At 44.9% G+C, this 15071-nt stretch overlaps 1 pseudogene across 1 annotated transcript; it reads right to left on the bottom strand.

Moving 5' to 3' along the window:
• Positions 1-108: 108 nt before the first annotated feature.
• LOC110201643 (uncharacterized) lies at positions 109-9682 on the bottom strand (annotated as a pseudogene). The gene is made up of 5 exons (XR_013483847.1): positions 8303-9682; positions 8136-8218; positions 6643-7818; positions 6442-6537; positions 109-3222 (listed from the first exon to the last, which is right to left on the bottom strand). The product of XR_013483847.1 is annotated as an uncharacterized LOC110201643 (transcript).
• Positions 9683-15071: the final 5389 nt, after the last annotated feature.

The following is a 15071-nucleotide window of genomic DNA, read 5'->3' on the forward strand; positions in this document are numbered from 1 at the left end:
GATTTACAAAAAGATGCTGAGTTTTCACCCTCAATGAACATTCCCATTTCTCCCCAGACCCATCAGCAGTGTCAGTGCTTTTATTTATTTATTTACTAATTTCAAGAATACTTCAATAACATTTTTATTTGTTACTTTTTAATACAGGAACTAAACATTTCTCATGTGATTGTTTCCTCACCAGAAAATCATGTTATATCCTTGGCCGCTACTCTAACGTAGACTAGGAGTCACCTTTGTAAGTTTTAAATAATTCTTTATTACATATATTATGTGTCATTTGCCTCCTATGTGTTATTTTTTCCCAATATTTTTTCTTTTCATTAGTTTTGTTGTAAATATATTTATGTTTTGATGTCATGTAGCACATATAACTTGTTCCTAAAACTGAGATAAGTACAAAATTCCATTTTCCTTTCCTTTTTATAGTGCATTTTACACAAAATCTTAAGGTGATAATCTAGGGTGAACTCAGAGGTATATGATGTAAGAAATGGTTCTAAATCTATTTTCTGTAAAATTGTTTATTAATTTTCTCAAGGACATTTGTTAAATAATGAATCTTTCCACTAAGTTTTTATTTTCTATAGGCTTATTGATGTTAAACTTTCATTTATATTTTGTTGCAACTGATAACTATTTTGTTCCTTCCTCTCTCCTCCCTCCTCCACTCCTTCCCATCCTGCCCCATCCATTACCAGGGTATTTTAATGGAAAAAAAAAAACAACAACCACGTTTTAATGTGTGGGAGTGGACATCTACTTTAAATTTTTAGGGTTTCTTTTTGGTGTTAATTTCCTGATGGTGAATAAAAATTGTACACTAGATATACAATGGGTAAAATCTTTACTTTACCATATATAGTATATTCATTAGGATCAAGTGGGAAAATTTGCATAAAGCACAGTGCAAAACTTAAGGCACTATAAAAATATTAGTTATCACAGGCATTATTACAAGATTTCTCACTGTGAACTCTTTGATGTTGAGTAAGATATAATTTTCGGCTGAAAGCTTTTCCACATTCACATTTATAGGGTTTCTCCCCAGTATGAGTTTTCTGATGTCGAGAAAGGTCTCCCCTCTGGCTGAAGGCTTTTTCACATATATTACATTTATAGGGCTTTTCTCCAATATGAATTTTCTGATGTTCAGTAAGACTTCCTCTCTGGGTGAAAGCTTTCCCACATTCCCTACATTTATAAGGTTTCTCTCCAGAATGAATTATTTGATGTTCAGTAAGATGATGTCTCTGGATGAAGGCTTTTCTGCATATGCTACATTTATGGGGTTTCTCCCCAGTATGAATTTTCTGATGCTCATTAAGTTTTCCCCTTCTGGGGAAAGCTTTTCCACATTCACTACATATATAGGGTTTCTCCCCAGAATGAATTTTCTGATGTTCAGTAAGGGATCTCCTCTATAAGGTTTCTCTCCAGAATGAATTTTCAGGTGTTTAGTGAGGCTTCGTGGATGACTAAAGTCTTTGTCACAAATGTTGCATTTATATGGATTTTTCCCAACAATGAATTCTCTGATGTTCAATAAGGCTTCCCCTTTGTGTGAAAGCTTTTCCACATTCACATTTATATGGCTTCTCTCCAGAATGGATTTTCTGATGTTCAGAAAGAGTTCCTCTCTTGAGTGAAAGCTTTTCTGCATTCACTATATTTATATGGTTTCTCTCCAGAATGAATTCTGTGATGTTCAGTGAGGCTTCGTGGATGACTGAAGGCTTTTCCACATATGTTACATTTATAAGGTTTCTCTCCAGAATGAATTTTCTGATGTTCAGTAAGGATTCCCCTCTGGGTAAAAGCTTTTCCACATCCACTGCATTTATATGGTTTTTCTCCAGAATGAATCTTCAGATGTTTAGTGAGGCTTTGTAGATGACTGAAGGCTTTTCCACGTAATTTACATTTATATGGCTTCTCCCCAGTATGTATTCTCTGATGTTCTGTAAGGTGTCCCCTCTGGAAGAAATGTTTTCTGCAATCATTACATTTATAGGCTTTATCTCCATTATGAATTTTCTGATGTCGAGAAAGGCCTCCTCTCCAGCTGAATGCTTTCTTACATATATCACAATTATAAGGTTTCTCTCCAGTGTGAATTATTCGATTACAATAAGGCCTGAATGACTAGTGAAAGACTTCCCACATTCAAGACAATCGCAGGGTTTCTCTCCACTATGAATTCTGTGATGCTCAATTAGACATCATCTCTGGATGAAGGATTTTCCACATTCACTACATTTATGGGGTTTGTCTCCATTATGAATTCACTGATATTCAGTAAGATGTCCTTGTTGGCTACAAGCTTTTTCACATACATTACATTTATATGGTCTCTCTCCAGTATGAATCTCCTGATGTTCAGTAAGGTTTCCCCTCTGTGTGAAAGCTTTTCCACATTCACCACATTTATAAGGTTTTTCTCCAAAATGAGTTTTCTGATGTACAAAAAGGTTTCTGTGATTGCTGAAGAGCTTCCCACATCTGTGACATTCATAGAATTTCTGTCCACTATGAATTATGTGACACAGAATAAGGGATGAACTATTGCTTAAGGAATTCCCATAGTCAGTACAATCGCAGAGTTTATTCCCATTGTGAATTTCCTGATGTAGAATAACATGTGTCAATTGTCTAAAGGTTCTTCCACAATCTCTACAGGCATGTTTCCCTGCAGGATGACTTCTATGGTGTTGAGTAAGGTCTGATGGAAAGCTCTGCCAAATCCAATATATGTATAAGGTTTTGCTTTAGTACTTATTTTGTGATCCTGAATAAGATCTTTGTAGTCACTAAAGGCTTTATTGCATTCATTGTCCTTGTGAGATTTCTTTCCTGAGATTCCATTATGACTACTCAGGTCTGAAGATGGCTTGACATTATTTCCATGTGCACCATATTTATAGAGCCTCCTTTTGGAAAATACATTCCTGTGTAAACTGAAGACGAACTGTGAACTGAAACTTGCCCTAAATTTGTTACATTCATGTCTTCTTGCCTCATTATGAATTTTTTCCTGAGTTCCTGGCTTCAAATCTCTTGCCTTGTTGCACTGATGTCTATCAAACTTGATATCACAACTGCAAGTTTCTTCAGGCTTAGTTTCCCAGGGACCAACTTTTCTAAGTCTGTCCTTGCATGATTCTTCCACAGAAATGCCTTTCTTTTCAATTATCTTCTGGGTCTCCAGCCTAGTTTCAAATTCTGAGTAGAAAAGAAAGGAGAAAAAAGAGAAAGAAAGGAAAGGAAATGCCTTCCATTTCCTGGGTAGGAAGAAAGGAAACTGATTCTAGTTAGTCCTCATTGTTTTTCAAGAATATTTTCCATGTGTGCAAGGACACTGAGAGATACTAAACACCAGAGCCTTGCATTTTTCAAGAAGATTTGGAGGTTTCCAATATACTCTCTCTCTTCTGAGGTGTCAGGAAGAGCAAACGAGGCTGCTCTGGGGTTGGATGGGTCCCACAGGACTAGCATTAGTAAAAGGAAATCAGCTCTGTGAGGGAGCTTGTTAGAGAAATGGGATGGAAGTTGAGTAAGGTATTCTCCTGTCCCTTCTTTGGAAACAAATGCTGAGGGAGAACTTCTCTCTAGACTCCTGCCCCATGAAACTGCTCTCTCCAAGTGCTTAGTCGACTCTTCAGTTCTGGAACCATTCATTCTCCGGCCTTCTGGAGAGTGGCAAGGTTGTTTGTCTATCATTTCTTCCAGTGTTTACAATATAAAGGCACAATGATCAAAAACAAGTTCATTCAAATGGCTGTAAAGTATAAACTAAGTTCTTTCCTCCCAAATGATGAAATAACAAAAGGACTTAAGAATTAGAAGAGCTGAATCACTGAAGGAGGGTCATAAGAGGAATAAAGTAAGCAGAGGATCATTGACAAGCAGAACTCTACAATGAGAAGCAGGCTTTACTAGAGTTCAGCCCTGACCACTGAACACCTGTACTATCACTCCTAATTAGGCTCCCTACTTACAGTTTTTTCTCTCAAAACCACTCAGAACATAATCATTCAATTAATCTAGCTTCAACAGTGATTGCTTCACATCACTAACATTTCAAAAGCCTCCACTTATTTACTTCTCTTTGACTTATGGGTTGTTCTAATTCTCTGGGAAAGCAGCTGAGCTTCCCTCACCACACCACCCTTCTCCTATTAGGACACTAGCCTGTGTATCAGCCTGAAGGTGCCTCAAGAGGCTTGTGACTAAGCTCATGGAATCACACCCTCAGAGTCAGAAGGGATATTCACCCAGTCAGTCCCATTTCTGAGCAAGAAGAGCTTCTAGGACCTTCCTGACCAGACTTCCAGGGACAGGTAAATCACTACCTAACCTAGCAGCAAATTTGACATTGAGACAGTTCTAATTCATACAAAGCTTTTCCATGGATCAAACTGAAATTTGCCTCTTCCAGCCACAAGTTTGTCCTGTGTGGTCAAATAAGTACAATCTTTTCCTCCTTATCATGGCCTTCAAAGACATGAAGGCAGACCTCAATGTTCTTTCCTCTAAATTAATCTTTCTATGGCAGGTTCACCAGTCCCCATGCCATCCTGGGCCCTCTCCTCTTGTGATATTCCACTTACCAACATCTTTTCCAAAATGGGCACATTCCTGAAAGGAGCAGAGATCAAAGTGGAGCAGGGCCAGCCCCCTCCTTATTCCGGGCTTTGAACAAGGGAGTCCCCCTGCCCCCCCAGTCTGGAATCTGCTCCCTGCTCACCCTTCCCTCAGGGAATCAGAGGTTCCTTTCAAAGCCCAGCACAGCTGCCACCTTCTTCCTGAGGCCCAGATGACAATGCTCTCTCCCTCCCTGCCCTCTCTCTTTCCTCCCTTTCTTGCTCTCTCTCAGAACTGCCTTGGGTCTGGGTCCGGGCCCATGTGGCATACACCAGGACCTGATTCATTTCTGGTCTTTGTAACTCCACTGCCTCACACTGGGCTTGCACGGAGAACAGACTTATGTTTGTTCACTGGTTTCTGCTGGGTTTCTGTCTGTGCAGACCCTGATCTTGTCTGCTGCTCTGGCTGCCCTGTCACACTGCTGACTCATTGCGCCCGGAACTCACTCACACCCAGATCTGTTCTGGTCACAGCTGCTCCTGCCTCAGCTTGTTCCCCGAGTCTAAGCAGAGGACTTTACACCAGCTTAGGACCCACCAACACTGAGGGGAGAGACACGGCCGTGGAGTGGAAGCAAGGGAGGATCAGCACTGGAGGGGAAACCGAGGAAACAAAGGTGAGCTATCCCCAAGGACATACACAATACTCTGAGTCGCTGATCACTAGAGAAATGTGAGTCAGAGCTGGAATGAGCAGAGTGTGGAGAGGCCCCAAGTCGGGCACATCCGGCTCAGCCAATACTCCTTCTGCACCTGCACATGCAAGGCCCTGGGATGGGTGCTGGAGACGAAAACCAAAGGAAAGCCCAACTGCGCCCTTCTCCCTGGCTGCTGCCCATCTCCTCACTTTCCTGGCCTCCGTTAGGTCTGAGATAAAATCCTGCCTCCTATGGAAGAGCCCCACGATTTTAGTGCCTTCCCTGCTGGCTATTCCCCAATTGTCCTGTATACAGAGTGGCTGTACAAAGGGGTTTGTGTGTGGTGTCCCACTAGACTGGAAGCTCCAGGAGAGCAGGACTGTCTTTTGCCCTTCTTTGTATCCTGAGTCCTCAGTTCCTGGCACATGATCAATGCATAAGTGTTTATTGACCAAATGACTGAAAGCCAGTCTGGCCCACAGCCCCTTATGTTCTCCTGGGATGGGGAGAGATAATGGTCTGATAGAGCCGGGGGTGAGGGGACAGAGAGGCAGACAAGCGCCTGGGAGTATCTGTGGAAGGAGGAGAACACTGTTGGCTAGGGAGGTCGGGAAAGGCTTTGTGGATTCCCAGAAGAAGGTAAGCTTTGTGAGGGCAGGGACTGCTTCCTTTCAGCCCTCCTAGTTCTAGCACCCAGGGCAGTGCTTAGCACCCATCTGGCACTTGTGGAATAGAACCGAACTACCCCATGGAGCCTGAGCTGTGCACTCAAGAAGAGACAAGGAATGGGAAAGGCTGGGATGGCATTTTGTCATTGGGGAACAGTCAGCAGCCCAGGGCCAAAGAAAGAGCACGGCCTTGCAGGCAGGAAGGTGTGGGGTTCAGAGTCATCACTTAGCTGTTGTGGGACCCTGGCCAACACCCTTCACTTCTTAGAGGTGCTTCCATTTCTTCGTCTGTAAAATGGGGATAAAAACATCTGGGGGACCAGGGTAGATGTGAGGCTCCAATAAGAGGAGGCAGGCAGAGCCCCCTGAGTGTGGGCCGACTTTACACCTCACAGATTGGGAGTAGGGAGGGAACATGGAACAGGCTGAGGAGGCTCTCAGTGCCAGCCTGGGAGAGGCCAGGACTCCCCGCCTGCCTGCTGTCCTCACCTGCACGGGGGCTTCTCGGCTCTTCCTCCAACAGCATCCATGGGCCTTCCCCACACTCCAGCTGGGAGATCAACTCTGGCTTGGAAACCGGAAGCCCTGCTCATGGGAAGAGAAGTGGGAGCACCCTCTTGAGTCCATCCCAGCTCCCTCCCCACAGCCACCATCCTGGAAGGTCAGTGATGCCTGAAACACCAAGCACACCTGTCACCCACAGTCTAGCCCCTGCCATGTCCTGAGAAGCCGCGGGGAAGCGAGGACTCAGAGTTAATGTTCCAGAGGGTCTCAAGCCTGACGGAGACTGGATATAGAGGATGGGTCTCTCTTGTTCACCGTTTTTGTGACCGATCCCTTTGGCAGTCTGGGAAATCCTTTAGACCCTTCTCGGAAAGTTAGTTTTTTGTTTCTAATTATAAGTGAAAGGAAACACTACATTTCTGCTAGAAAGTAAGAAAAGTAGAGGCGTAATGATTTATTTCCAGCCCAAGTTCACAAACTCTGTTGGTTAAGAACCTGTTCTGAGCCAGAGCAGCTGAACACGGAGGTAAATGACCTAAGAGGGCCAGTGTGAAGCACTCAGACTTTTGCGGCGCCCTGCCCAAACAAAATAACATCTAGAACTCAGAAGTTAGGGGGCCCAACTAGGCAGGGCCGAACGAATGTGGGATGTGAAGGGGGCTCGAAACAATGTGTCTGGAGGGAGGCAAACCCAAGGGGGTGAGGCCAAGAGAAAGGACACTGTTCTGAAAAGGAATCCAAGTTCTCTCTCTTCTCCTCCCCCTCTTGCCTGGAGGAGCCACAGGACTGGGCCTGGAGTCCTGGAGATCTCAATTCAAATGCAGTCCAGGACATGTCCCAGCTGTGTGATCCTGGGCCAGCCATTCACCTCTGCCTCAGTTTCCTCAACTCTGAAATGGGAAAAATCATACCACCTTCCTCCCAGGGTTGTGGTGAGGATCAACTTAGGTGACACCTGTAAAGTGCTCCCAAAATTAAAAAAAGAATCCTTGATAAAAACAGGCAAAGTCAAACAACACGCATTCCTCCGCTGCTGCTGTGCCAAAGATCCACGTCTCGTTCTGCCTCCTGAGTCCTTTGGCTCCTGGAATATCTCAGAGAAGGAGGCAGCACCAAGGGGCACACCTGGGAAAGCTGCTGTCGCTGCCTCATCTCTGGAGGGAGGCGTGTGACTTTGGACACAGCCCAGGGGTGGCTGGCTTTGCCTGACGACCAGGACTTGTTTAAAGGAGGGCATGAGATGCCCGAGAGCACTGCAAATCTGAGGTCACAGAAGTGCCCGGGGTCATCTGTAATCATCCCTTTGGTCGTTCTCTGAATAGTGAAATGTTCTTGCTTGCATCATCATCATCATCAAAGACTCTGGAAGGCACATATGAAGAGCCTACTGTGTGCACAGTGTTAGGTGGGATGCTAAGGGGCCGTGCATGGTCCCTGCCCTCATGGAGCTGACGGTCAATGACAGATCCCTGCTATCCAGTACTGCCAGACGGCCCCCTTGTCTTCTAATGGCGGCTGACAGCGTCACCACTCTGTGCCTTGATTTCCCCCTTGGCTGGCTGACCCTCCAAGTACCCTCCCAGCTACAAGGATATGTGGACTCTGCAACCATCCCACTTTGGGGCAGGGGCTCAAAGATCCCAAGGGGACTTACACTCCACCGAGGACTGTCCACTCACCAGGGAGCTGGGGGCCTCCGGGGGCCCAGAGGTCACTCCTTCCTCAGGCTGACCTCTGCTCATCTCTTGGGGGAGGGCAGAGTCTGGGGGAGAAGAAGGGCATCAGCACTCGGCTCTGCCCAGACCCTTCCCTCACTGCCCCCACCCAGCAGGCCTGTCATGCTCACCTCTGTCTATTGTCCCACTCTCCATGGTGACCTCGCCAGGGTCCTCCTTTCTGGGGGCTTTTGACTGGACACACGTCTTGCTGCACCCACCCCAGGTCTCAGATTCTGCTCCTCGTCTTCAGCCACTGCCTGGGAGCTCTGGGGCAAGGTCTTACCTGGTCAGATCAGCATCCCCCTCCCCAGCTTGGCCCCCTGCAGGACTCCAACAAGGTCAAGAGAGCTGGACCCTCCCTATGGGCTACACTCCACCCCAGCCCAGCCTCAGCCCCCAGCAGGGTGAGAGAGACAGGAAGGAGAGAGAGACAGAGACACAGTGAGAGATAGAGACAGAGAGAGGAAAGGGAGAGACAGGAGGAGAGGAGGAGAGGGAGAGAGACAGAGAAGAGACAAAGAGACACATACAGACAGAGGGAGAGGAGAGAGACAGAGAAGCGAGAGAGAGTCACACAGCAAGAGACAGAGGAAGACAGAGAAACAGACAGGGAGAAACACACAGGAGAGCAGAGAGGCAGAGAAAGGAGAGAAAGAAGAGAAAGAAACAGAGAGATACAGAGAAGAGACACAGAGAGGAGAGACAGTGAGAGACAAGGAGAGGAGAGGAGGAGAGACAGAGAAGAGACAGAAACAGAGAGAGACATACACAGAAAGGAGAGACACAGAGGAGAGAGACAGAGAAGGAGAGGAGAGGAGGAGAGAGAGACAGAGACAGAGAGGAGAAACAGAGAAGAGACAGAAACAGAGAGAGACACACACAGAGAGAAGAGAGACACAGAGAAGAGAGACACCGAGACAGAGAGAGGAGAGCTACATACAGAGAGACAAAGGCAGAGGACAGACAGAAAGAGAAGAGAGGGAGACAGAGAAAAGAGAGACACAGAGACAGTAGATAGATGGCTGGGGCTAAAGTCCAGAAGCCCTGAGTTCAAGTCCTGCCTCAGGCACACACTAGCTGTATGACTCTGGGTAAGTCACTTCCCTCCTGCCTGTCTCAGTTTCCTCATCTGTAAAATGGGGATAACAGCCCCTCCCTCCAAGGGCTGTTTGTGAGGACCCTCTGAGCACACAGTAGGAGCTCTGTTGGCCACAACTAGAGACAGACCCAGAGACAGACGCAGAGACAGAGACAGACACCCCCCCCCAACTTTGAGTTACGTTACAGAGACAGAGAGACCTGCGCAGCACAGAAACAAACCTCCAGACCCAAGCGCGCACACGTGCACACACACACGCACGAGCACAAGGCGCGCGCATGCGCCTCCCTCCCGTCCTCGCTCCGCGCTCCCGCTGTCAAGGTCCCGGAACTTAAAGCTCCGGGCCACAAGGGAACTGCGCCTGCACGCAGAGAGCATTCAACGACCACTCCCACAATGCCGAGGGGTCTGCACCCCCTCATCCCGCAGGCCTCCTGGGAAGTGGAGTCCAGACGCCGGGAGAATGGGGCCCGTTTGTGCAATTCATGCTGGGAAATGTAGTTCGGCGGCGGCTCGGGGCGCATGCGCAATGCTCACAGGAGCCTCCTCTTGGGGGAGCCCACGTGACCGCGCGTCGGCTACTGATGGGGAGCCGAGGTGCGTGTCTCCCACCTGCGGAGCCAAGTGGATGGACCCCGAGCTTTGCCCTCCTTGGTCCCTTCACCCAAAGAGGCTTTTCCGGATAGATTCTGTTTCTTACGTCACTGCAGTTCTCCGCCCCTCCCCGGCTCCCCGCCCCCACTGGAGGCCTGCTGAACCTAGGCCGTTGGGCGCCATTTTGGGCTTCCCGGGCCGAGGCTGTGGGCCCGGTGTCGCCCCCGTCCTGCCTTTTCCGTCGCCATCCCCCATAGGCGGTACCTGCCCCGGCAGGATCTTGGGCACCTTCTTATCCATAGCTTCGTGGGCGTGGAAGCGCAGGCAGGGAGGCTCTGGTTCAAAGGCCTTGGCGTTTCGGTCACTTTATTTTCCTAATTCCACAGCTCCACCAACTATGTGTTAGTGTGCCTGTCGTTCCGCAATCCCTCCAGCAGGGCCTGGTGCCATTTTGGGTCTTTTTTGCCAGTTTGCAGGGTGTGGGGTGTTGTTTTGATTTGCATTTCTCTTACCAAAAAACGTTCTTTTTTCAGGTAGTTGTGAATACTTTGCAGTTATTCTTTTGGGAATTGTTTGTTCATATATTTTGACCCTTTATCTCATGGGGAATGGTTATTAGTCGTATATATTTATTAATTGCTTGTATATCATGGATACTATATTGAGGTTTAGGCATTTAGGGCTGCTGGGACCCCGAAATTATGACACATGGGTCCTGCCTCAAAGAATTCCACCAGAGCCTTGGTTCAGCCAAAAACAAGATTTATTAAAGATCTGCCATATTAGCCAGACTCTTAAGGAATCTGAGCATCAATGAACTATTGGCTAGATTGTAAGAATCTGAGCGCCTTAATGGGGAGCTTGGGCCAGCAACGGTGAAAGGCCAGTTGGTGGGATCATAGCCTCAGACAAACACCATAGATTTTGGGAAAGTCCAGGGATTTTTCCTTTTTGGGGTGCACATCTCATCCTCATCGATACCAAACCATTGTCAAAGAAATGAGGTACAAAGATTCTTTTCCCCCATTCCACCAGTTTCATTTTGTTTCTATATGTATTAATGTTGTTTGTGCAGAAACTTCACAGTTTCAAGTAATCAGACATATCTTTTGTAACTATCTTTTCTTTGTCATAGCTGTAAGAGGTATATGATCTGTTTCTCTTCTAATTTTTTTATAGTATGATCTTTAAGGTCACATACCATTTGGAATGTATTGTAGATTATGATGTAAGGTATTGGGCTAAGCCTAATTTCTGCTGGTCTGCATTCCAATTTTCTCAGCAATTTTTATCATAGGGAGTTTTTTCCTAGGCACTTCATATTTTTCAATTTAGCAAACACTGGGTCATTGATTTCTGTTGTTTATGAATCTTTCTTGGCTAGTCTGTTCCATTGATCAGTTTTTCTTTCGTAACCAATACCTGATGGTTTTGATGACTACTGTTTTATGATAGAGCTTGGGGTCTGGATGCGCTAGTTTCCCCTCCTCCCTACTTCTTTTCATATTTTTCCTCGGTATTCTTGATCTTTTGTTTTTCCAAATGAATTTTATTATTTTATCAAGTTCTGTAAGACATCTCCTTGTAACTTGATTGGTATAGTATTAAAAGGGCAGCTTGGTGGCACAGTGCATACTCATCTTCCTGAGTTCAAATCTGCTCTCAAACACTTCCTGGCTGTGTGACCCTGGGCAAGTCACGTAACCCTGTTTGCCTCAGTTCCTTATCTGTAAAATGAACTGGAGAAAGAAACGACAAACCACTCTTTGCCAAGAAAACCCCAAATGGGGTCACAAAGAGTTGGATGCAACTGAACAATAACAGTAGCATTAAAATGTAAATTAATTTTGGTAGTATTGTCATTTTTATGTTATTGGCATGGCCTAGTCATGAACACTGAATATTCCTTCAGCTATTTAAGTTGTACTTTATTTCTTCAAGAAGTATTTTGTAATTGAATATATATATATATACACACAAGTCTTTTGTGTGCTTTGGGAGGTTGATCCCCAGCTTTTATGTATTGTATAATTATTTGAAATGGAATTTCTCTTTTATTGCTTTTTGGTTTTTGCTGTCTTTGTTATAAAATCAGTGCTTTTGATTTTTCAGGATTTATTTTGTGGCCCATCTCAGCTCCTATGTCTCTTTAAAGATTGTTTTACTCAGGTTCTCCTTAATTTGTAAGAAGTAGAATTGCAGGGCCACAAAGATGGCCCATATTGTTTATGGAAACTTTGGGCTTAATAGAGGACCCTGTGTCATTTGAAGTACTTCCTGGATTGGATTTAATTCCTGGATCCTTTCCCTCCCAGGGTTTTCATGCAGTTGTTCCCTATTGGTTTTGCTTCTCTCAGCCCTCTCCTTTAGCATCTTTCCTGGATCTGGAGCCATATGCTGCCTTCTCTCTATCTACTTTCTCCAAACCCTCTCTCTTGCTGATCATCTCCTACATGCACGTCTAAATATACAAATCCAGACCTCCTTTCTTGAGCATCAGTCCAGTATCGTCAACTGCTTGCTGTACATCTGCATTGTATGTCCCATAGACATCATAAACCCAACATGTTCAATATAGAATTTGTTTTTTCTCAAACTCTACTCTTCTCCTCGTTAGCCTATTCTGTTGAGGATACCACCAACCTTCCAGTCCCCCACGGATGCAATCTCAGCCTCTCTCTCACATCCAGTCACTTGCCAACCTTTTTCTGCCTATCTATAGCTAGCCAGCATTTATTTAAATAGATAACATTTGCAAATCACTTTACATGTTATCGTAGTTGATCTTCATGATACCTACTGGGCAGTGCGGTGATTTTCCCCGTTTTACAGAGGAGACAGGCTGAGAGTTGAAGTGACTTGCCCGGGGTCACCTAGCTAATAGGTAAGTGTCTGAGGCAGGGCTTACGCTCAGGTTTTCCTGACTGCAAGGCAAGCACTCTACTATCATGAAACCTAGCTGCCTTTGAAAAATATCACACCCTCTTTCTCCCGCTCAAATGTCTACTACCATGGTTCAGGGGCTCACCTGGACTATTGCCTCTTAATTATTCTATCTGCCTCTTTCCTTTTTTTTTTTTTTTTGCCTTTTTGGTGAGGCAGTCAGGGTTCAATGACTTGCCCAGGGTCACATAGCTAGTAAGTGTCATGTGTCTGAGGCCAGATTTGAAATCAAGTCCTCCTGACTTCAAGCTGGAGCTTTATCTACTGCGCCACCTAGCTGCCCCTTATCTGCCCCTTTCCAATCTACCATCACACCTACCAAATTGATATTTCTAAACCACAGTCTAAACATATGACTTCTTCACTCTAAACACTTCAGGGCTAACCAGAGTTTCTGCATTAAAATTAAAACTCTTTGAGTTTTATATTTAAAAAATTGCATTAACTTCTTTGTTTTTGTATTTTTTAAGTTTTACAACATATCCCTCCTCCCATATCCCTTTTCAAAGAGCCAGCCCTTATAGCAAATAAAAAAGAGAATCGAAGTTCAGTTAAACTAGACAATGTATTGAAAAAAGGTTGATGTTATGTTCTACATCCCTTGTCTCTACTCCTGCATAAAAATGGGAGAAGGGACTTCTCGTGTTTCTTCTTTGGGGCTCTCTTGGTTATCATGATTTCACAGCATTCTGTTTCGGTTGTTTTGCTGTTATTTTCATTTACATAGTTGTAGTTGTATATATTGCTTCCTGCTTCTTACTTCACTTTGCATCAGTTCATATAAGTTTTCCATGATTCTCTCAATTCATAATAGTCAACATGTCTACAGTGAGGTAATATTTCCTTACATGAATGGATCACAGCTTGTTTAGCAATTCCCTACTCAGTGCATTGGGGTACCAAGGAGAGCAGGTCACAGCCTTCTGTTCTGATTGATTCATTGCTCTTCCTATTGACAGTGGCATAGTGATTAGACTACATGATGAAATGGTTGTGTCTACACTGCCTCTCTCTTGGGTTTGCTTCTTTACTCTGCATCAGTTCATGAGTCTTCGATGTGTTGGTCACATCCATTGTCTCTTCTGTCCTTTTGACATCCCCTTACATTTAGAAGCCACCACTTAGTCATTTCCCAACACGTGGGGCCTGGCACATAGTAAGTGCTTAATAAAATGCCACAGGTTCCCCACCCCTACTCTAGGCTGTTTCTAAAGCCTCTTCCTTCAGGAGCCCTTTTAAATTTTGACAACTTCATTCTCTTCATTCCTGACTCCATCCCTTCCCTGAAACACCAGAGGAGGAAATAAAGTTCAGAGACATTCACCTGCCCATCAATCCAGGCTGAAGGTCCATGCAGTGTTACAATGAAGAGACCAGGTATGTTTTCTCCTCTCTGGAGCCATCTCATTCATTCTAGTTATGTAGTGCTCTGTTTTGGTTTCATTGTTCTTTCCTTATACTTTGTTGTCATCTGCGCATGTGTCCTTTTCTTGGACCTCCTTACTTCATTTGGCCTCAATTCGTGCCTTCCTCTGCTTATATGAATTCTTCAGTTGTTATTTTATACTAGCTATTCTCCAACTGATAAAAAATGACATTGCTTCCAGTTCTCTTTTTTAATCATAAAGTGCTGTTGTCAATACTTCCACGGACCCCTTCTCTCTGTGACTTCCTAGGGCATCTGCCTGTGTAGTGCGAATATGTGGACATTTGAATCCCATTCTTAACGTCATCCCATATTGCTTTTCAGAATGGTTAGATCATTTCATAGGCCCAACATCGTGTTTCTTTCTGTCTTCCTACAATGCTCTAACAATGCTCTTCCCATTTTTTTGTCAGCTTGGTTGATTTGCTAGGTGTGAAGTGAAACCTCAGAGGGGTTTTGATTTGCTTTTCTCTCATTAGTGACATGGAACAATGTTTCATCTCATTAAGAGAGCAGTTTTTTTTTAAAGTTGTTTATTTGCTTCCTTTGGCCATTAACCTACTGGGGATTGGATCCACAAGAGGCTGCTCATACTTCTGTTAGATGTTGGCATTTCCCCTGTTTTTTATTCTAAATGTGTGTGTGTGCACGCACATGCGTATTTATTTCACTGGGTTGTAGAGCCAGAGAGATAATATACCTCAGAGGCTTCATTTTACAGATGGGGAACTGACATGAAGTGAGTTGCCCAAGGCCACACAGGCAGTAAGCATAAGAGTCTGAATTTGAATCCAGTTCCTCTGGCCCTGGAGCCAGTCAGCTTCCTATCATGCCC

The sequence above is a fragment of the Phascolarctos cinereus genome, unplaced genomic scaffold (genome assembly GCF_003287225.1).
Source record: "Phascolarctos cinereus isolate Bilbo 61053 unplaced genomic scaffold, phaCin_HiC Scaffold_1;HRSCAF=81, whole genome shotgun sequence".
NCBI classification, from domain to species: Eukaryota; Metazoa; Chordata; class Mammalia; order Diprotodontia; family Phascolarctidae; genus Phascolarctos; species Phascolarctos cinereus.